This window comes from Triturus cristatus, chromosome 2_2 (assembly GCF_964204655.1).
Source record: "Triturus cristatus chromosome 2_2, aTriCri1.1, whole genome shotgun sequence".
Lineage (NCBI taxonomy): Eukaryota > Metazoa > Chordata > Amphibia > Caudata > Salamandridae > Triturus > Triturus cristatus.
In genome coordinates this window covers 623,200,870-623,224,401 of record NC_140582.1, presented here as the reverse complement: position 1 = coordinate 623,224,401, position 23,532 = coordinate 623,200,870, and the positions used below count along the sequence as shown (strand labels likewise).

Sequence of the window (23,532 nt, the reverse complement as noted above, 5' to 3'; positions counted from 1 at the left end):
TCTCCACCAGCCGAGATCCAGCAGCACTAACACCGCCCTCGACCCTCGATCCAGCGTCCATCTCACAGAGTCAGCCATTTCGACAAGGGCCGACTCCGTGCTGTGGCCCGATCGAAAGCCGTGCTGAGAGTCATGCAGGAGCCCATGGGATTCGATGTAGTTGGCAAGCTGGGCGTGCACCAGTTTTTCCAGAATCTTAGCTGGGGCAGGCAGGAGAGAGATGGGCCTATAGTTACTAGGGTTATCTGGGTCAAGATCAGGCTTCTTAAGGATGGGGACTAGGGACGCATGCTTCCATTTTGCGGGAAAAATGCCCGTTCTCATGGATTTGTTCCAGATATGATTAAGGAATGGATTGAGCAGGGGTGCCAGTTTTTTATATTGTTTGGCTGGCAAAGGGTCCTTGGGGGAGCCAGATTTACAGTTGAGTAATTCTACCAGTGTGTCAGCCTCAGAGATATCTGCAAATTCTAGCAATGAGGGTGACTGTAGCGGGTACGTAGTAGATTCCTCAACCGACCCTTCACTACTGGTGATGGGAAAGGAGGAGTAAATAGCCTGGATTTTTTCCTCAAAGAATTGTGAAAGTTTATCACACAGAGACTGGGAGGCTGGTTGAGTTCGAGTCAGAGCGCTGGGGTCCGTGAAGGATCTGACTATGTTGAAAATCTCCCTGGCGCCGTTACTGGCATGTTTAATTCTGGAAGCCAGGAAGTCCCTTTTATGATCCTCAATCATTCTGCGGTATTCTTTGAGAGCTGTTTTATAGGTGATTTTACTGTCGAGGGAATAGATCTGCCTCCAGGAGCGTTCGAGGGCTTTGCATGATGCCTTTTTCAGGCGAAGCATGTCAGAGTACCAGGGTGCGGATGGTGTGGCCCTGTAGGTTTTGATGGGTTTGAGAGGGGCCATCGCCTCTAGGGCTTGGCCGATCCAGGCGTCGAGATGGTCAATACCGCCATCCGGATCAGATGATGGAGAGGGTAGAAAATTATTTTGGTGTTCCTAGAGCGTTTCAAGAGTGATACGACTCCAGTTTCTGCCTGATACTTTGGGGGCGATGGTAGGTCTGATAGGGCGGGAGATGACGATCTCAAAAGGGATGAGAAAGTGGTCTGACCAGGTGACCGGGATGGGAGAGGCTACCAGAATGCTAGGTAGGTTGGAACAAATCAGGTCAAGGGTATGTCCCGCTTTGTGAGTGGGGGAATCTATTTTTTGCTCTAGATTGCAGGTCGCCAGTGTAGAAATAAAATTATTGCTGTGCGAACATGATTCATCGTTTACGTGAAGGTTAAAATCTCCTAAAGCAGTGAAGTTGGTGTAGCGAGTGCTAAGCTGAATGATGTAATCCGTCAAGGCCGGCAGGTAGGAGAGGTTGGAGTGGGGAGGGCGGTAGATAAGTATTCCAGAGCAGGAGGTGGACGAGGAAAAATAGATAGTAAAAGGTAGACCCTCTATGCAGTCAATAGGGTCATATGTAGGGAAGGAAGCCGTCCATTTGGATTTATGGATTAAGGCAACTCCACCCCCCTGTTTACCGTTAGGTCTATTGGCGCAGGCGATGCTGTAGCCGTCCGGTAAGGCAAGAGTGATGGTGGGGTTAGTGGTCTCATTCAACCAGGTTTCAGTTAAGAAAAGCAGATCCCAGTTGTTGTCCTGGAGGGACTGCCAGATGTCGATAGCATGTTTGTTCAGAGACCTGCAGTTAATCAGTGCCGCTCTGAGGGCGAAAGAAGGGTCGGCTCCATAAGAGGAAGCAGAGCACCGAGCGAGGGCCGGGCCAAGAGTTGAGTCCAGAGAGGGTAGTGAGAACTGGCAGGTTTCACATACGTAAACGTGGCTCTGGGCGTCCGGGATAGACCAGAGGCAGGTAGGGCAAGGAGAGGGTCTCAGAGACAGCAACATGGTCCGAGAATGGATTGTGGGGGTAGTGCTGGTGAATCGGGCAGGGGAACCGGCCCCGGTCGCGTCCTGATCGCGGTCGAGCGCAGACGAGCTTGCCTTAAGCGCGCCTTCGGCGCGCAATCGGCGCGCCCGCTGCGCTCGTCCGCTGCGCTTCCGGTAGATACACATGTATAAAGTGAGGGGGCGTGGCCTCGAAGTGGGCGTGTCCCTGTCGCAACGAGGACAATGGCGGGAGAAGTGGATCGGCGATTTCGGCCGTTTCTAGCGCTCGTTTTTGATGCAGAAGGGTGCCTGCACACTGTACTCGTGTGTCAGGAAGTGAAGGTGGGTGCAAGTTAAAAACACAGAAATGCAGTTTTTAAAATGAAGAGCTGCGCAAAATTCTAACTGCTCCCGGCTGTGCCTCAGGAGGTTCCGTAATTAATCTGCCGCGCTAGTGATCAGCGCGCTATTTGTAGGGCTTGCAGGGGGCGTGGCCTCGAAGTGGGCGTGTCCCTGTCGCAACGAGGACAATGGCGGGAGAAGTGGATCGGCGATTTCGGCCGTTTCTAGCGCTCGTTTTTGATGCAGAAGGGTGCCTGCACACTGTACTCGTGTGTCAGGAAGTGAAGGTGGGTGCAAGTTAAAAACACAGAAATGCAGTTTTTAAAATGAAGAGCTGCGCAAAATTCTAACTGCTCCCGGCTGTGCCTCAGGAGGTTCCGTAATTAATCTGCCGCGCTAGTGATCAGCGCGCTATTTGTAGGGCTTGCAGGGGGCGTGGCCTCGAAGTGGGCGTGTCCCTGTCGCAACGAGGACAATGGCGGGAGAAGTGGATCGGCGATTTCGGCCGTTTCTAGCGCTCGTTTTTGATGCAGAAGGGTGCCTGCACACTGTACTCGTGTGTCAGGAAGTGAAGGTGGGTGCAAGTTAAAAACTCAGAAATGCAGTTTTTAAAATGAAGAGCTGCGCAAAATTCTAACTGCTCCCGGCTGTGCCTCAGGAGGTTCCGTAATTAATCATATGCAGCTATATGACATAGAAAGTTGCGAGTTTCCTCAAAATTGTGAGGTTTCATTATTTCCTAACCTTAAATGGAACAGAAAGGATGAAATTCATATTATGGTTTTATAAAGACTACGCAGTTGGATAAATATTCCTTTGTAAATTGCACTCTCCTGGGTAGCCCCTGGGGGTTACTTACCTTCTGCTACACGCAGATTTCAGTAATGAACACAGACCTGACAACAGGAAGTCCGCACATGCACTACAGTGAAGAGCAAATTGCACCTCACAACTGAGCATTTGTGATTTTGTTAATCAAGCCTCATGGGATTTTGTTTGCAGAAACAGAATATCTATAAAGAAATTAAGATATGTGGTGGAAAATCAGGGACATCTCCAATTTCATGATGTTTTTTCTAAAATGTTGAGCAATTTTATGACATTAGTGAATGCAATTGTTAAATTAAAACACCCATATATACAGATCACATACAAAGATTTGCAGAATAAAAGTATGCACACTTGTGTGCAAATGAATCATTGAACACTGCTATAATTATGTACTACAGCATATTTCATCTGCATATTAGTATTTCTGAAATATCATGTTCAAAAAAGTTGTAATTGGATTCTTTAGGAGTTCCCCAATACCATAGTTTGTGTAACAGTCTGAGGAAAAAAATATGCATTGGCTGGTTGGTAAATGAGAGTTCACGAATATGCAATAAATATAAGAAAAAATCAGTATTCACTAAGAATTTGGTAGTATTACTTAATTTGGCAAAATAGTATACCACAAATTACATTATTGTGGGCGTTTTCTGCAGCCATCATTTGTTCAGAAACCAAATTGACACTGTAGGTATTTATAAAATTTTAGAGCCTTCCATATGTTCAGCACATGCCGAAACCTGGGAATTCCTGATGAAAAAACTCTAGTTTTGAGCATCTTTATACTTTTCATATACTGGGTCATCAAACAAACACATACAACATTATTAACTCTTCTAGTTGAATTATTTTTTTTTTTAAACGTTTTTACCCTGTGGGAAAGCTACAAAATTAAGCACGTGCCAACCGTTTTGGTAAAATGTACTGACCTGACATGTTTTATGTTTTATTTTATCAAAGGTGATCTGTACTCTGGATAAACACGTTTATAGTCAGAAGGAATTCTTTCAATCGCAACCTTTGAATTAGATTGCCTTGTTTTGCTCCACCTCTACTCACCCAGTAGAGCACAGGTTACCTGAGAGCTTCCAAATCCATGTTTTCCATCAATCACCCACAGTATGTAATAATCAATGAGACCCTTTAGCCATTTGGCTAGTCCATAGGAAGACATCAGAACGTACATTAGCCATACCTTCTGAATGGGCATTGTACAAGGGTCATCGGCCAGAAGTCTTCTATTGAGCCTCTTTCCTTTCATACTCCATTCAACAAGGAAACCTGGAAGTGTCAGTGCATTTGCAGAACATTTGGGTCAATTATTTCTTCCACAGTACAGTTCAAATACTGTGATTATCGCATTATTCTAAGTTCAATTTATTTTTCATTCAAAATCTTGAAAAGCCCTGCAATTGACAACTCCCTGGTAATCAATGTTCAACAAGTACGGATCCCTACTATTATTCCAGAGGAGCAATTCAGGTATTGTGCATTCAAAAGAGTTTCCAACCATTAAGCACAATATATGCTTCTCACATAAGATATAATATATTTTACATTAAATGAAATCTTAAGGGCCTTCTTCGTTTACCTATTACTCGTCATCACCATGATATTTACAGCCGAATACAGTGAATTTGCATCACATGGGAAATGAGAAGTGTAAAGAACATATATATACAATTATATGTAATGAACAAACAGGTTGGCATTGTTGGGGTCCTCTGTTGTTGTCTTACCTAAAATTATGTAAGTGGTCCCAGCACATTTATTTATCTCTGCTCCCAATTGGCAAGCCAAAAACACTACACCCTGATAAACAACTATGAATGGAAAGATGGGTAAACAAATTTGCAATGACCATAACAGCTGCAATTGCCACTTATAGTTTCTGAAACTTAAAACTCCTAGTGTCTCAGGAATAGCTGGATCCCGTTGCAAGAGCAACAGTTTGAGCCAAGCTAGATTACATTAAAGTGGTTATGTACTGGCCTTCCAGTTACGGTAATTATATTACTTGCAGAAAGCCAAAGTCTCCAGAGTCAGACCGTATTGAGAGCACAAATTAGAATGCCTCTTTGTGTGTGGTCAGCCCCCTTTTTCTTTAACTGATTCTTTTTTGACTCTGCTAACCAGTTCCCAGAGCATGTGCTCCAACCCCTCATACATGTTGATATTGGCTAAACTCATGATTGGCATATTTAACCTACCTATAAGTCCCTAGTATATGGTACAAATGTGGACCCAGGGCCTGTAAGCTAAATATCACTAGTGTACTGCAGCACAATATTGTGCCACCACTAAAGTGACAGTGTAAAGTGTGCCTATATACCTGACCCTGCAGACTGGGTGTGCAGTTTTAAACTGCCTTGTAGACCTGGCAAAATAAACCTTTTACCCAGCCTAACCTTACCTTTAAATACTTATAAGTCACCACTAAGGTAGGCCCTAAACACCCATAGGGCACCGTGCATGGCATTTAAAAAGTAGGGCATGTATAGTTTATGTTTTACATGTCCTAGCAGTGAAAAATCTCCAAAGTTTTTTTTCACCTCAACAAGGCTGGATCTCGCAAGGGAGAGCTTTGGGTTACATTATAACACCTTATAATGAACCACTTCAGTTTGGGAGTAGCTAGAAAAATTATTTAAGGACTCAATTTAATAGTCATTTAAAATTCATCTTAATGGTCAAGTCGGATTTTATATTACTATTTTGATAATGACACTTTTAGAAAGTTATCATTTGCCTGCCTGAGACAAATGTTCCTTTCTACCAGTAATCACCGTCACCTGGAACTGACGTCCTCCTTGAAATGATTCCAGAGCTGCGACAAAGGGAGAGGGGTTGACATTCTTCTGGCATGATGGCCATCTTGGCTGTGACCAGGAACATAATTTACTTCACAGGGTGTCTACCCTGTCACTGGCGGATGTAGTACCTGAGTCTGCCCCCTCTGCTAGCTCGCCATGCACTACTCCCAGCAGGAGCGGAGCTGCCCCCAGAACTGGTTCTGAGTGACCAGAGGAGAGGGTTTGCTCATTTCCCTGGCTACAGCTCCAGGGTGGACACAGGAGCTCTGCACAAGGGGGAAATGTTCTGCCATCCTGGTTTTAGGTAGAGAGGAGACTGTGGGATAGTCTACAGTAAAATACACAGGAAGTGTTGCATAAGTGGCTAGGGTCATTCCTGGGAAACCTTTACCCCATTAGTTTGGAATAGGCCAGGAGTTTCTCCCACCCACAGGATGACATTGTTCATAAATGTGACATCCTCTAGTACCTTCCTCAGAACACCTCCGGACCTGTGGAGGACAGAAAAATGGCTGCATTTGCTGTTGTGACCTGTGAGGAGTACCCTAAAGGCTGAACCTATCCCACTTGTACCCAAGACAAATAAGTAGACTCTGAGGGTCAATTGGCTGACCTCCTTTTAAGCTCCTGAAGAGTCCATATGACCAGTTTCAGCTGTACCTGCCCTGGACCCTGCTGGCAGTTTCTGGTGGAACAAGTCCTGACCCCAGTTGCTCTTCCTAAGGTCCTGGAACCATTGACTGGTTTTAAAGTATACTCCTCCTACCCAAACTGCAGAAGCTGGGACTTGAAAATGTTTGCCTACTTTTCCTCTATAGAACCAGTTGGAGACCTTGACTGTCGTTGAGCTGAAGTCATCGACATGAAATCACCGGTCGGATCAAACTTCCTGGTCTACCCCACTAAAGGAGGTCTGACTTCCAGAAAAGTTTCTAAGTCTTAACATAGAGGGCTTTAGTGAGAACGACACTGAGCGATAGCTGATTGACGTGAAGACCTTCCTGGACACACACTCTCCAGCAACCCGCCACCATCAAAACTCTGTTCAGATCCAACTTTCCTCGCTGAGGACTTGTTGATGACTACCTTTTATCCAGAAACTTTTCTAAGTCCGAAGGTAATTTTTTGACCGAAACCTATGTGGGCCTCGTATCTTACCTCCACTCCATCACTGTTGGCCTCAAACTCTACCCATGTCCCAATTTAGCATGACCAATTGCCCCCAGTTGGCACTTTGCACTTTTTGCCATTAAAATGGAAATCAAACCAGAAAAATTCATATCTCTGGTTCCCCTTATTAAAGGTTAATTGTTTTGGTGTCATTCTGTTCATTAATATATTCTCTATTTTCACAATTTGGAGTAGGATTTTAATTGTGTTTTGACTTTTTACCTCTTTTGATACTTCTAAATGCTTTTCAGAGTTTCTTAAGTTAAGTCTGTCTACTCTTTGCCAATAACTACCAGGGTTTGAGCTAAGGTTTAAATTACTGAAACCTTTACAGGACCTAACAAGAATAGTGCCATTATTACTTGTGGTGGATTACCATCCGCACAGCAATAATCCAGTTTCTCATAGAGCAAATACATCTTCACAAACCCATAGTGCTTCAATTTCACTTGCTTTTAGTATACAATAATGCTCTGTAATCTACTTTCATAGTGTCATCATACAATGTAAACCAACAGCAACCAGCTCATAGTGACCACATTGGTGGTCCAATCTTCACAGCCATGAACCTCAGTATCAGGACTAGCCATTGTGAAGAGGTGTGTACTTAGCTTCACAAGGGCCTTGCAACCAACGTAAAATGAGCCCTCCCATTTTTAGGCAGGCCTAACTGTCCAGGGTTCCCCTCTTCCCTTATACAATACATTCTTTGCTTTATATCCAGGACTGCACCACATAAATGCCATAACACCCATCAGTCAGACAGCAGATTGAAGTTAAAAAAGGCAACATAATAATTCCCTTGCACTGCTTGACTCTCTTAAACAGGGAAGAAGTCCTGTGGGTCATGTTCATCCCCAAGTACTGTATTCCACAGACATAAGCCGCCCATCGCCAACTGAGCAGGCATGCAATAACTGAATATATCTACCACAGACCGCGGGTCAATGGAAGACTCCAGTCCAGTCCACCAGTGCAGGTGCCAAATAGCTACATCCTATGACTGCTTCCTGACATCTCAGACTGGCAATCTGATCTAGGATGATAGCAACAAAGTACGTCCCCGCTGTTCTCCTCACATCTCTCCCCCCTATCTAGTGCTGCTCATGATAATTAACTTTAAAATAAAAATGTCAGTTTGGGAAACCCAGTCCAGTAGCCAGCTAAGAGGACCGTGATCTTAAGAAAAACTGCAAAGGGACCTGCAGAGCTAGTCAAAGCTGCCACCTTACTGAAAACCCTAAACTGCACACCTGTCTTTCACATTTATCCATTCATCACGCTGCTAAGTGCTGCATTCCAAAACACGACAACAGCACCTGAGTGGTCATAAAGAGTGGCATGGAAACACTTCCCACATATGATCAAAACAAAGACAACACCCTCCCCACCACACAACCTACGAGGTGTAGCATGCTACCCATGCAGGCAAGCACTTCAGCACCCAACAAAATGGTAGTAAGTGCTATATACATGTACAGTACATTAGGGCACATACATATATGCATTCAGAACATTCATAAATGAACAAATGCCAGGACACCTCAGAAACATTTTACATAACTCATAACGTTATTAAACTCAGGGGACATGGTCAATTCTGCCAGTAGACCTCCTGATTATATCTGGGGAGGGGGGGTGGGAGGGGGGTTCATTGCATTTCAGATGCAAACGTTTGTATGCGCCCAAAACAGGATTTTAAGTCTGGTGGTATTTGCCAATGCTCTGATCAAGCGGGAACTACTTGCCCATGTGCAAATGGTGTACCCTGCTATATCTGCTCACACGTTTTCAGCATTTGATATCCGGTGAGTATCGAATTGACAAATAGCATGAAATGACATTTGCATAGCATGTTACTCCTTCCACGGTGCAAATTTTAGAAATTTCCTGAAACAACTTCGGGTTGTGCAAATCGGATAACGAGCTACTTTCCAAACTTACGCTTACAAGATAGAAGAGAGTACCCAATATATTGGAATGGGCGAACAGCACACATGCAATTATTGTAGGGGCAGATACTACACAACATGTAATCTACTTATGGGTGCAAATGAGACTTTGCACCCGAAACTGAATTATTCTTACATTAGAAACCAGGGCCAATATGAGCTTAAGTATTCACAAAGGCGAAAGCATATTGTACATTAACACAACATGCCACTCTTGGTAAGTATGCAAAACACTCACAAAAGATTATTACAGGTCTCAGCATGCAGCTGCCCACGTACTCTTTAACCAATCATTTTACCGGTTTCCAGTAGTAGCACGAAATCTTTTAAGTTTTTGTACCAAGAGCACACAGCTAAATCCCTCGGGAGTTCAGTTTATCTCTTGGCAATGTTAACATTTGGAGACGCACCCGTGAACCCGATCCCGAGGTCGGCGCTTTCATCTCTCCTGCTTATCTAGTAAGCACTGCTCCCGCTGGAGCCAGGGGATGTTCTGTAGTGGTACCAAAAATGGATTAAGGCCTTATCACGGAAAGCGCACTGTGCAATGTAATGGATGTGTGGCTTAAGGGAGTTTGCGCCCCAGCCAAACTCTTACTATCACAGTGCCTGTCCCGAACAGATGCAGCCCGGGTCACTCTATGGACAGAGAGACTGAAGCAAGGGGGCCCAGAGATGCTCTGAAGGGCCCAATCACAAAGAAATGTATTGTGTGAAGAAGTCCTATGGGAATGACTTTGTGAACAGGCTAAAACATTACCCGTCCCTAGAAGTGCAAAGAGGGTCCAGTCCTTTCTGGTTTTATATGTGCATGAACATTCCCTGAATATTCCCATTTTAGAAGTTTGGGCCGACTCACAGCGCCATTAAAAGTACATTAAGTAGTACCGCGAGAGGGCCACTTCATGTACTCACAACCGCCTTTGTGCATCAGCCCTCGGCCCAGAGGGATATGGTAACTGGTTTACATGTTGTTGGTTGAAGTCACAATTTCCGCACTTCCAGCCAAGAAACATTCAGCACAGCTTATCTGCCGATCCCTGCACTAAAAGCCGTGTGTGGCAGCGTGCATCCTTAATCCAGAAGACTAACCCAGGCTTCTTTCCTATGGACCACAGCCATGAACCAGTGCTGCAAGACCGCCACAGGATCCCGAGCAGATGTGCCATCTCATGGCGGACATGCCGGCTTTGGGCCAGCCAAGCTCCTCTGTTAGAGCTCGTCCCTCTGCCCACCAGAGACCACAACAACAAGATCTGCTGCGTTAAATGCTTTTTTTTATTGCAATAGGAGGTGAGTGGAGAGAATATTCATGGGACTCCACTGGAGACGAAGAGAGCTTGGTGCAATACCCCGTCCAAATGAGGGGTTTGTGCCTGCTAGACTGCAGGAGCACTTATGTAATCGAGGCCTAAGCCATCATTTCTCCAAAACAAACATAATGCTAACTATTTGCAAAGACCTGTTGCTAACGGTCTCTTGTGGTTCCAAGCACTAGGTTTATCACTGGCCACCATTTTGCAATGCATCTTTGCTTAACCTAGATTGGGCTTCTGTTCTAAAACATATGGTTAGCCACAGTACCTGTAAAGTGGCATGGATGCATGTACTCCTCGTGGTTTTAGGCCCGAACATGTCAAATTTGCGTAATTTGCATTTGCTTAATTATGTGACATTTCAGGCAATATCATGGAACATTATGCAAAATGGCGGGCAAACCCAAAACAGCATTTGGCGCTATATTTTAGCAGAGATTGCATCATTTATTTATTTATTTATTTATTTATTTTTGGTATTTATAAAGCGCAACACTCATCCCATAGGATATCACGGCGCTGTAGGAAAAGAAGACTACTGAAACTGTGGTGGGGGGTTAGTTTTTGGGAAAGAGATGAGTTTTTAGTTTTTGGCGGAATTGTAGGTAGTTAGTGATGTGTCTAAGGTCCACAGGTAGCTCATTCCATCTTTTAGCCGCCAAGTATGAGAAGGCGCGTCCACCAGTCCTTACTTTGTAAATACGCTTGGGTTTTGCCAGAGCTGAGTTGTTGGATCTTAGATTCCTATTGGGGATATAGAATTCAAGTTTCTCTTGAAGGATGATGGGGCCTGTTTTATGAAGGGCTCTGTGTGCAAGGCAGAGTAATTTGAAGGTTGCCCTCTGACGCATTGGTAGCCAGTGAAGTTTTTTTAGGCATGCAGAGGCCGAATCTCGCTTGCCTTTGTTACAGACCAGTTTAGCTGCCTGGTTCTGCAAGACCTGTAGGCGGGAGAACAGTTGTTCGTTCATCCCGTCGAACAGGGCATTGCCGTAATCCAGGCGGCTAACCAGGAGGGCCTGGGTGATTGTGCGTCGACAGTCCAAAGGTATCCAGGAGAAAATTTTTGCCAAGAGTTTGAGAATTGCAAAACCTTTGCCCCAGAGTATGCGGATGTGATCTTCCATGGACAGGGCGTCGTCCATCATGATACCAAGATTTCTGGCATACTGTTTCGGGACGGGGGCTGATCCCAGAGACGGGGGCCACCACGTGTCGTTCCATGAGAGTTTGGCTCCTCCAAACAGTAGTATCTCCGATTTTCCGGCATTTAATTTTAGGCAGTGGTTGCGCATCCATTCTGCCATTTCAGAGAGACAGCTGTGTAGTTTTTTCTTAGTTGTTTCCGACCCTTCCATTGTCACCATCAGCTGAGTGTCATCGGCATAGGAACATATGCCGATGCCCCACTTTCTTCCAATGTCAGCCAGAGATGAAACGTAGACATTAAAGAGAGTGGGGCTTAGTGAGGCCCCTTGTGGGACCCCACAGCCGATGGGACAGGGTTTAGAGTAAAATTGGCCCATGCGCACAGCTTGGGTGCGATTGCTAAGGAATGATTTAATCCATCTTAACGCTGTGGATTGCACTCCTTTGCTCAGGAGGATGTTTATTAGGCAGTCGTGTGATACCGTGTCAAACGCCGCTGACAGGTCTAGCAGTATCAGGGCCACAGATCCCCCTTGGTCTGTGATGCATCTGACACTGTCCGACACTGCCAGCAACGTTGCCTCGGTGCTGTTATTGGCTCTAAAGCCGGTCTGGGAGGGGTCCAGAAGTGAATTGTCTTCCAGGTATTTGGACAGTTGTATATTAACCATTTTTTCCAAAGCCTTGGAGAGGTAAGGGAGCTGGGAAATTGGCCTGTAATTCTCCGGGTTGAGGATATCGGATCCGGCTTTCTTCAGGAGGGGAATTACAGATGCGTGCTTCCAGGTTTCTGGAAAAGATGCGGTGGTGAGGGACTGGTTAAAAAGTTTGGTGACGAAAGGGCAAAGTGTCGGTGCAATTTCAGAGAACACAAAATAAGGACATGGGTCTGCAGGAGAGCCTGATCTAATTGTCTTTAGAACCGATAGTACCTCGTTTTCAGAAAGTGGTTGAAAATTGGTTAGACGTGGGAGATTGCCTGCGTCCGGATGGACATTATCCTTGTCTGATATTGACGAATTTTCATCGGGGTTATCGGGCAGGGAAGAGGAATGTGAAGGGGTGAAAGTGGAATAAATTTTATTAATCTTCTCGACAAAGAAGGTGCTGATACGTTCGCAGGCCTCAGTTGAGGGGGTGAGGGTTTGTGAGGTGCTGGATGGATTACTAAGCTCCTTTACAATTTTGAACAGTTCTTTTGCGGAGTTATGGTTTTCATGGATTCGTAGCGTGAGGAATGCTTTTTTCGCATCTCGAATGGCAAGAATATATTGTTTCCGCTTAGTGACATAGTCTGCTCTTGTTTCTGAATCTTTGGTTTGCCTCCATCGATGTTCAGTTTTCTGGCATTCCTTTTTGAGGCTTTTAAGGAGAGGGGTATACCATTTTTCCCTGGTAGTTGTTTTTTTCCTTAGTTCCCGCATGGGTGCTAGTTTATCTAAAGTTTGGCGAATTCTGGTTTCTAGCAAAGTGAGGTTATTACAGACGGAGGAGTCATCCTGCAATATGACATCTATCTCAAAAAAGTGATTTTGAAAGTTGGAGTCATTGATTAGTCTCCAAGCTCTGTTGGTGGTGAGGGGGGTGGATCTAGACTTCGCGAATTTACCGGGGAGTTTAAAGGAGAAGGATAGCATGGAATGATCAGACCAGGACAAGGGAAGGATTTCCTTCATGGTAGTCGACTCAATGTTGGTAAAAAGGAGATCCAGGGTGTGTCCTGCTGAATGTGTAGGGCCCTCAACCAGCTGCTTAAGTTGCAGTATTTCCATGTCGTACTTCAACTGTGACGATCCGGGTGCATTAGTATTTTCATAATGGACATTGAAGTCACCAATGACCATGTAATTTTTATGTTTCAGGCAGGATGGAAGCAATTGATTCAATAGTTTAGTGCCTATGCTGGTTTGTTGTCCTGGCGGATTATAGACAACTGCACCGGCTAGTATGATGAGGTTCTCCGCGAGGATTTTAAATGGAAGAATCTCATGTTCAGGGTAGACAGACGTTGTTTCCGTGAGACATGTTAGGTGGTCTCTGAAAATCACAGCAACTCCACCTCCTTTTTTTTGGCTTTGTCTATTGTGTGTGATTATTTTGTATTCAGGGGGAAGGGCGTTAGCCAGGTCTGGTGCACTGGCATCAGATAGCCATGTTTCTGTAATAAAGACCAGATCAGGGGTCCTAAATGTTAGTATGTCCCAGATATCTAAAGCATGTTTGGGAAGAGATCTGGCATTAAAATATAGACATTTCAATTCCAGCTGGTTGCTGGTGGGGAGTGTGTGATGATCAGTTGGGTGTGGACCCGGGCTCGACCATCGACATGAGCGACAGGAGATAGATCCATAAGATAGGCCAGGGTCAGTTTGGATGCATGGAGGCGATCCAGCAACCGTGGTGGTTTTGTTAAGAGCTAGTAAATCATTGCGAGTGTAGCGGATGGGTTTAGCCGTGGATGAGCTGGAGCCTGTAGGGGGTATAGCCCCTAGTCCCGGTCGGTCGCGGACGGGCGCAGACGGGCTTGCCTTAAGCGCGCCTTCGGCGCGCAAACGGCGCTCCCGCTGCGCTCGTCCGCTGCGCTTGCGAGGGAGGCACATTTAAAGAACGAGGAGGTGGGCGTGGCCTCACGGGTGGGCGTGACCTCGCGCTGAGCAGCGAGAGCGTCCGTGTAATCGTACGGTGCAGCGTTAGAACCGCTGTTTGGTATGGAGCCTGCAAGGCGGTGAATACAGAGAGGAGCTCTGTTTAAAGGTACAAAGGTATTTTTAAAAGTGAAATCAACACAAAATACAATGTTAAAAATGCGAGTCACAGCACCTCCGGCTTCCGCCTCAGAGGTCTTCAATTCTAGCACACGCGCTGTCAGCTAGCGCTATTCATAGGCTGGGAGGTGGGAAGTGGGCGTGGCCTCACGGGTGGGCGTGACCTCGCGCTGAGCAGCGAGAGCGTCCGTATAATCGTACGGTGCAGCGTTAGAACCGCTGTTTGGTATGGAGCCTGCAAGGCGGTGAATACAGAGAGGAGCTCTGTTTAAAGGTACAAAGGTATTTTTAAAAGTGAAATCAACACAAAATACAATGTTAAAAATGCGAGTCACAGCACCTCCGGCTTCCGCCTCAGAGGTCTTCAATTCTAGCACACGCGCTGTCAGCTAGCGCTATTCATAGGCTGGGAGGTGGGAAGTGGGCGTGGCCTCACGGGTGGGCGTGACCTCGCGCTGAGCAGCGAGAGCGTCCGTATAATCGTACGGTGCAGCGTTAGAACCGCTGTTTGGTATGGAGCCTGCAAGGCGGTGAATACAGAGAGGAGCTCTGTTTAAAGGTACAAAGGTATTTTTAAAAGTGAAATCAACACAAAATACAATGTTAAAAATGCGAGTCACAGCACCTCCGGCTTCCGCCTCAGAGGTCTTCAATTCTAGCACACGCGCTGTCAGCTAGCGCTATTCATAGGCTGGGAGGTGGGAAGTGGGCGTGGCCTCACGGGTGGGCGTGACCTCGCGCTGAGCAGCGAGAGCGTCCGTGTAATCGTACGGTGCAGCGTTAGAACCGCTGTTTGGTATGGAGCCTGCAAGGCGGTGAATACAGAGAGGAGCTCTGTTTAAAGGTACAAAGGTATTTTTAAAAGTGAAATCAACACAAAATACAATGTTAAAAATGCGAGTCACAGCACCTCCGGCTTCCGCCTCAGAGGTCTTCAATTCTAGCACACGCGCTGTCAGCTAGCGCTATTCATAGGCTGGGAGGTGGGAAGTGGGCGTGGCCTCACGGGTGGGCGTGACCTCGCGCTGAGCAGCGAGAGCGTCCGTATAATCGTACGGTGCAGCGTTAGAACCGCTATTTGGTATGGAGCCTGCAAGGCGGTGAATACAGAGAGGAGCTCTGTTTAAAGGTACAAAGGTATTTTTAAAAGTGAAATCAACACAAAATACAATGTTAAAAATGCGAGTCACAGCACCTCCGGCTTCCGCCTCAGAGGTCTTCAATTCTAGCACACGCGCTGTCAGCTAGCGCTATTCATAGGCTGGGAGGTGGGAAGTGGGCGTGGCCTCACGGGTGGGCGTGACCTCGCGCTGAGCAGCGAGAGCGTCCGTATAATCGTACGGTGCAGCGTTAGAACCGCTGTTTGGTATGGAGCCTGCAAGGCGGTGAATACAGAGAGGAGCTCTGTTTAAAGGTACAAAGGTATTTTTAAAAGTGAAATCAACACAAAATACAATGTTAAAAATGCGAGTCACAGCACCTCCAGCACCTATTTTGGTCTCGAGGATGCATAAAGCCCCTCCCCCCCCAAAACTAGCACAAAAACCCCACTAGCACCGCAATCAGCAGCCGCTCACTTTATTATCATTGGTGTTGTCCCTGTCCACTCGAGCTCAATTCTTGCCGCAAACAGTCTATTTATGCAACGGTGGGTAATAGTGCAGATTTCGGGGATTCTGCTTAACAAGCGTAGCAGAAAATTTACAAAATTACTCTGGCATAAAGGAAAATCCAGCCGGGCCTAGTTTTACTGTACCACTGCAGCAGGAACAAGGGAAACAATTCAAAACATTCATATTAAATACTAACTGAGGCATTTAGAGTCGAGCCCACGTCCACTTTTTTGATGAATGAGGTACTCTTTGAAGCACTGAGTTTCAGGCCCTTTCTGAAAAGGAAAAATGTGGGACTGAGCCATGGGCATAAAAAATAAATAAAAATAATGTGTCCGTCTGTAATGTAACTGGTGCTCATGTAAAGCGCTCTGATACCTTCGGGTTGAGTTCGAACTAAATAAAACTGCAAAAAAAGATAACTAGCTCATTGAAGTTGTGGAACAAGAGGAACATAATTTGCACAGCCCCCATCTTCTTTCACTCTGCTCTGATTCTTCTGAAGCATCCCCTGGGTTTTTAGTCGAGTTTTCCAGCTGAAAGTAAGCTGCAGTCTTCGGGCTTCGCTCTGGACAGTGTCACTGGGTTTTAATGAGCACGTGGAGGAACTGTCGTGAAAGTTGTGGCATTTCAGAGATAACGATGGGACCGAGTCTGTCTTTCAGATAAACTGCGAGGGCTGTTAGCAAGTGGAACCCCTGTTACTTCCCATAACTGTTCCTGGAAGTGCGGTCACGTCCCTCACAGCGGCTGGGCGTGTGGTCATCACATTCCGCACTGCTTTACCTCAGCAAGCCAGGCCTATTTTTAACTCTGCCCCTGCCGTTGAGACAGAGCCCGCGCACTGGAAGTTATTAATGCCACCCAGGCATGAGCATGGGGCAGCTCCGTTTCTACAGCTGCTCGGGCGCTCTCTCGGCTAGATACGAGGCCTTCCTCACAGATCCCCTCTGCTCCCAGGCAGAGGCGCAACAAGGCTGCGGTGCCGCCCAACACCGGTAAGGAGAGTAGACCCTCCTGCAACTTGGTTGGGCAGTGAAAGACTGACATAACTGGGGTGCAGTAGGGCTCTCAAGCCCCTGGGCCTTGGTGCCACTGCGTCTGCTGCACTAGGGGCATTCACACCCCTTCCTTCAGCCCCATCTTCTACACATGCATGTCACAATTGTACAAGAAAGAACAGAGTTTAGAACAAAAAATAATGCTAACTAGTTCTGTCTTCAGCTGGCAGATGCAAAAATCAAAAAGTTCAAACGGAAAAGGAACATTTTCAATTATCATTAAAAAAAAGTCTACCCAAATAATGTTTTTATTTTACACATTCCACTCTAATGGTTACCAACAACAAAGAACAATATCATCCGAAGGAAAATGTAAAGTGAAAAGTGAGGCAATGTTTTGAAACACACACGTTTTAAAAGCACCAAATACATTAAATTTGGCCCTTACCATTTTACAATATACTTTCTTTTAGGCATAGATCCCGTATGTATGGTAACACTTTGGAGAGACTCCTAGAGGCGTTAGCTTGGCATTAGAAGGAGCTTGGAAACCACACAAATGGGCCGCTCTCAAGCCAGATGAGCTTTAAACTTTTCTTGAAAACAACAATGAACTTCATTCTGACCAGGCTGGGTTCAGCCCTGGAAGGGACACTAATCAGTACTCATTATAGCAATTGATTTTCTAAAAGTTATGTTACATAATGACAGTGTTGGAATCCGCATCAAAAAGTTCAACTGAACTGATTCCCGACGACATGATCAGAGGACTTGCCCGAGTATTGATCGAATCATGTTTCGGATGATGGTCTCCAAGGGATTGCCTTACCATCTTTCTTCTCAGTGCTCACAAAAATGAGTGGCAGGGTATTCTGGGGTCTGCTGTGTCATTACTTTTTCAATTTTTACCTTGTGCTCCTAGCTTTGTTGATCAAAATGTTATGTTATGATAAGGGGGATTTATAAAGCGCGCAGCTACTCAAGAGAGTGTCCCAGCACTAACGGAACAGTATGGGTAAGGAAGAGAACGAAACAGCTGTATACTGGACAAAGAGCCAGGTTTTAGGCATTTTCATAAACAGTCTTTTATTCTCTGTATGCCTGAGTTCTAAAGGAAGGTTGTTCCAGGCCACTAGCCACAAAAGAGAGAAAGACCGCCGGCTAACTCTTGCAAGGCGGACTCTCGGAACCGCAACCAAAAGATATATTGGAGGAGCGCAGCTTTCTCAAAGGGCTGTAGAAGGAAATCCTAGAAGACAGATAGTCTGGCCCAGAGTGGTAAAGCGCTCTGTGCACAAGGAGAGAGGTCTTAAAAAGAATCCGCGTGCTAGGTTTCGTTTTTTTAAATACATGGAAGACACTCCGCTCATCCTGAAGGTCAATAGCTAGCGATAGATAGGCCAACTAGGTGTACCTAATGCAAGAGCATAACAGATAAATGGTTGTTTCAGAAGCAGTTGAAATTAGATTTAACGAAGATCCAAATTCCAATGGTTGCCCAAACTTCTTCAGCAACCCTACTTGAGATTTGCATCCCAAAGAGTACCTGTGCTGTCCCACTGGGTTCTTCCCTTTTTCTTACAATGCTCACTATCTATATCCGACCTTTGATTGCTGTCATTAAATCTTGTGGCTGTTCTGTCATGTCATATGCAATCGACAGATTATTATTCGTTGGTTCAGAATTCACTTTGTTTTTCTGCCAACCTTTCTTCTCGCCTCTCCTCAGTTCAGCTACGGAGGTCTTTAAACTTTCTACAACTCAAAGCAAAAAAACCTGAACTCTTAGTAGTAGGCAAAAATGAGGATACGTGGCAGCTTTTTCTTTCACCCACCTCTCGGACCATGGTGCCAATACCATCTACTAATGTGAAATCAGCTGAATCCCCATCTTTTCATGATGCGCCAGATAAGGGCTGTGACATCGTCCTGTTTTTTGCTTCAATTTAAAGTAAATACAAAGTTGCTCTATTCTTCTGAAACAGTTACATTGCCAAGTCTTTGCAACCTGCATTTTGTCTAGATCAGACTATTGCAACCTTCTCTATCTTAACTTTACTGACGCTTTTTTATATGAATTGAGTTGGGCCATTGAGGTACATGTAGTTTGTGGGTTTAAAACACTGAGATCCACATAACCCAGGCATATAGGGAATTACACTGGCTCCCAGTGAAACAAAGGATTGTTTTCTAGGCCCTGTGCTTTATGCATAAGGTATTTTGTGGACTTGAGAAATCCCCATTGACTTCTCATTTTAAGCAGTAAAACCACTCGGAAAAGTAAGCTCAAATAAAACATTCTCCTTTTTGCAGCCCCTAGCTTTAAAATAGCGCAAGGGCTGCCATCAGGTCTCTTTGTATCCTTGGACCACAGCAATGGAATTCGCTGACCTTAGGCATAAAACCCATTGACTCTTATCTTTCTTTCATGAAAGCCTAAAAAATGTTTATATTCTGTTAAAGTCTTGGTTCTCCATGCCAGTCTCTCAAAGCTGTTATTTTGTGTTTCTAGCGCCTAGATGCCCTTAGGGTAAACTCTGCACTCATCAAATACTCTTCCATTCCTCTTTCACCACCAGGGAACCCTCTAAAAGCACCTCAAAAACTTGTAACACATGCATGAACTGTATAAGAAATGTTTTCATTCCTCTTACGACAATTACTTCTTTTTCGTTCTTGCCTGATTTATATTTTACCAGAAGTGTGTCCTCACTACACTATTTTGATTAGGAGACTAAGAAAGAATCTCAGAACAGAGCTAGTGAGGAACTAATATATTGAGACATTTATAAAAGACATAAGATTAATAGGCTCTATAGTAGGGAGCCAATGTTAAGACTTCCTGGCCTTTGACACATGGTCCATCCTGCGGATACCTATCACCATTCACACTACAACACTCTGAGCACACTGTTGGCCATTCGGGAGATGTTTAGGTAAATCCACATAGACAGGAGTTTTACCAAAATATCCAGAACCAGACCCCAATTTTTGGTAAAGAGCAAGAGAAGCTCTGACTTCTCTTACAACTTTTACCGCTACGTTCACTGGTGAGAGAATTAAGGCTTCAGTATCTAAGGCAAGACCATGGTTATTCTCCTTAATAGCGGGGGACTCTTTGCAAGTCAAAGATGTTGAGAATAACTAGTGCGTGTGGAATAGGATGAGTCTTGCGGTCAACTATAATCAGCTTGGTCATTGACTGATTAGCTGTAGGAAAATTAATATTATCCAGTCTTGACAGGACCTCTGGATATACTGCAGATCCATACGTAGTATTAACCTCAATACCTGGAATCTAACCTACTCCTTTTTGCTGACCCTAGCTTCAAAAGAGCCAGGGCTGGTATATGTTCTTTTTGTATTCCGGGAACAGAGCTGTGGAATTCCCTGTGCTTTGGGATGAAAGCCATTGGCTCCCATCTTTCTTTTACACAACCATTAACCTATTCTGCGATAGTCTTGCTTCTCATTTTCAGTCTCTAAGACTTTTTTTTAGTTTTTAGCACCAATACGCCCTTCGGGTGAATGCCATGCTCTACAAGTACTCTTCCATTCCATTCTGGTCTGAACCAGCAAGGAATTCTCTAAAAGCACCTCAGAAACTTGTAACCTGGACATATTCATGGACTGTGGCAGAAATTATTTTCCATTCTTGCCTGATTTATTTTTTTACCAGAAATTTGTCCTTAGTAGAAATATTTTGATTAGGCAAGTAAGAAAGGATCTTCGAACAAATATATTGTGCGGCTAATTGAAGGAGACATTTATACCAAACATAAGAATAATACACCCTACAGTAGAGAGCCAATGTAATGACTTCATGACTGTTGACACATGGTCTCTTCTGCGAATGACTGCCACCATTTACACTACTGCATTCTGAGCGACTCTTCGGAGGTATTTAGAGAAATCCACATAGATGACATTATAATAATCTAGACAGGACTATAGCACAGTAGCCACACCCAGACCCCAATTTCTTGGCAAAGAGCAAGAGAAGCAGTTGCTCTTTTTGCAGCTTTTTACCACCACTTTTCACTTGTGAGAGGAGCAAGGCTTAAGTATTCAAGGCAAGGACAAGGCTATTTCCCTAATTAGAACGGACTCTTTGCAAGTCAAAGATGTTGGGAAGAGTGGGTCTGGTAGAATAAGATGAGTCTTGCGATCAAACATAATCAGCTCGGTTTTTGACTGAGCTGTATGAAATTTTATGTGATCCAGTCTTGACAGGACCTCAGGCGATACTTCAGATCCATACCTGGTATTCAACCTTCTGAGCCTAACATAGATTTAAAAGTGTATTCAAAATAGGATTGTAGAGAAACCTAAACTGTGAAAGATTAAAAGTCTGGTCACACTGTTCCCTCTGCTCAGCCCAGCTCTCCTTTGCGACGGTGCCGCGCATCAAAAAGACCAGAACAGGAGGCCACTCCTTCTCCTTCCTCACAGCCAAGGCATGTAACACCCTCCCTCTCCACCTCCGCCAGACACCAACTCTCTCCAAGTTCCTGAAGGACCTCAAGACCTGGCTCTTCCACGAATCACCCTGATCATCCAGAAGCTGCACGGACCCTGGAGGGTCTTGAAGGACCCCAGGACCTGCCCTCTTGTGAAGAATCTCCGTGAGCATTCAGGAGCTGCGCTTCCCTCTTCCACCCCCCCCCCCGCACCTTGAGACCCCTTTGGGTGAGTAGCTGCGCTTAACAAACCCTGATTGATTGATACTTGACATAGTTTGGTTCAGACAAAAGAATAACTCAATTTCACTTGTTCTGTTGTCTAGGACAAAAAAGACGTATAGAGATCTACAGGGGTAGCAGAGTCCTTTGAAGCAGTTGTGTCTTCTAGTAAGGTACAGCTCATGATTGTCTATGCCAAAAGCATGTACTTCGGACTAGGGGTGGGCGGAAGTTGCGGAATTAACCTTCGCAAATTATCGCGAGAATGTTTAAAATTATCGCAAACAAGCAGAAATATCGCGAAGATGCGGAAGTTTTTTTCCGGCATGTTCGCGAGATTTTCTGCATGGTTGCGGGTCGCCAACTTACCCATGTGGTTGCTTGCGGGCGCGGCCATCTTGTTTTGAGTTGTTCTCGCGGTGCATGATCGCGAGAAGAAAGACGTGATCGCGCGACGCATGACGTCACTGCGGGCGCGAACTGTCGCGAGACAGCGCAAATGGCTAAAAACAATACAACATCTCATGGAGAACGCGACCGGATCAAGAAAACTTGTCGGCGAACGCAGGGATTCAGGTAAGGCGATCGCGCGCGCGCGAGAATGTATCATTTTACAGCGCGAGCAAGAAACAAATTATCGCCAAGCTGCGGAAACCGGAATTTTTGACATTTTCGCGCTCTCCGCGGAACGCAAAAATGTCAAATTATCGCAATTTCCGCGAACGGAACGAAATTTTTGCCCAGGCCTACTTCGGACTCACTTGGTATTGCAAAATGTAGCATTAAAGAATTTTATTGTCTAAAACATCTTGCTGCAAACATCTCACATATGTGCTCATCAGTCCACACTGTCTCCCATAGCATGAAAGGCTTACCTTTAAGGTTATATGTGTAGCTCACAAACCATTTTTTGAAACTGGCTCGGAGTGTCTGATGGTCAAACATGAACTCAGATGGACATTACAGTCAGCAAATAGCAACCCGACCGGAACAACTTCCTAGGCCAAAGAAGACACCACTGAAGATCCCGTTTTGGCAAGACTCAGGTGTCAGGATGCCTTTCCCAAACAAAGGATTCAAATGGGAAACCACTGGATGACTCATGAGAGCCTCACTGCCAGAATCTTCGGTGTGTAGTGAATGTTGCACCTGATAATTTTCAACATAATTTCTTAGTACCAGAGGGACACTTTCTAGTATTTCAGCACTTCATACGAAACATAAAAATAGCAAAATGTATGCTTTCAACTTAAAAAACCTGAGCAGATGGATTTGCGAATGTAAAGTACCAAAACAAAACACACAAATGAGCATTGCATTTTATAATTCCTAATGCGAATCGCAATGCACATATTTTGAACTCTTATGAGAATGAACAGGTGGGGCATGGCAAGAGTTCTTCTGCAAGGTTATGCTTAGCCACTATTCTAGTACATACAGCACACCATGAAATTAGTACAGACGAAGGGAAGGTGGCATCATTTGCAAAGTTTACACTAAGTGTATGCCAACTATGGGCATCAAGAAGTGGTGGTTCCATAAATGGTTAAATGGTCCCACCAAGATCATATTTGCAAAGTGACTTTGTTGTGGATTTGAGAACCGTGCACACAAAAACTTCGCCATGCTGTGAACTGTGTCCCAGGAAGGCCTAGGTCACAGTCTTCACTATTATATAAAAGGAGGCACGTAGCTGATGCCCTCCATTTTACTATTAATGAAGCAAGCGACGTATGCCTCATAGCACACAGCTCCTGTGAAAGAACTAGATAGTGAATCAACCTCTGCACAATTGACCATGAGTGCAGCCTATTTGAGTATTTGGCCCAACATAACAAAAGAGATAATAGTAGTCAAGAAGGCATGTTCTTCATGGACTACTTGAATGGAGCCATTGATGATGGCATGGTTAGACAAATTTTCATTGATATGCATGGGCTTACCCTCACAATAAATTCCAAAACATAACCTTGCACACAGATTGCAACTCATCTTGAAATAACAAGAC

The 23,532-nt window shown here is 45.0% G+C and overlaps 1 protein-coding gene across 2 annotated transcripts in view; it reads right to left on the bottom strand.

Annotated features, from left to right (window-relative positions):
• The window catches only part of PALLD (palladin, cytoskeletal associated protein), a 1,042,501-nt gene that overhangs the window by 971,765 nt on the left and 47,204 nt on the right, over positions 1 to 23,532 (bottom strand). The window lies entirely within an intron of this gene.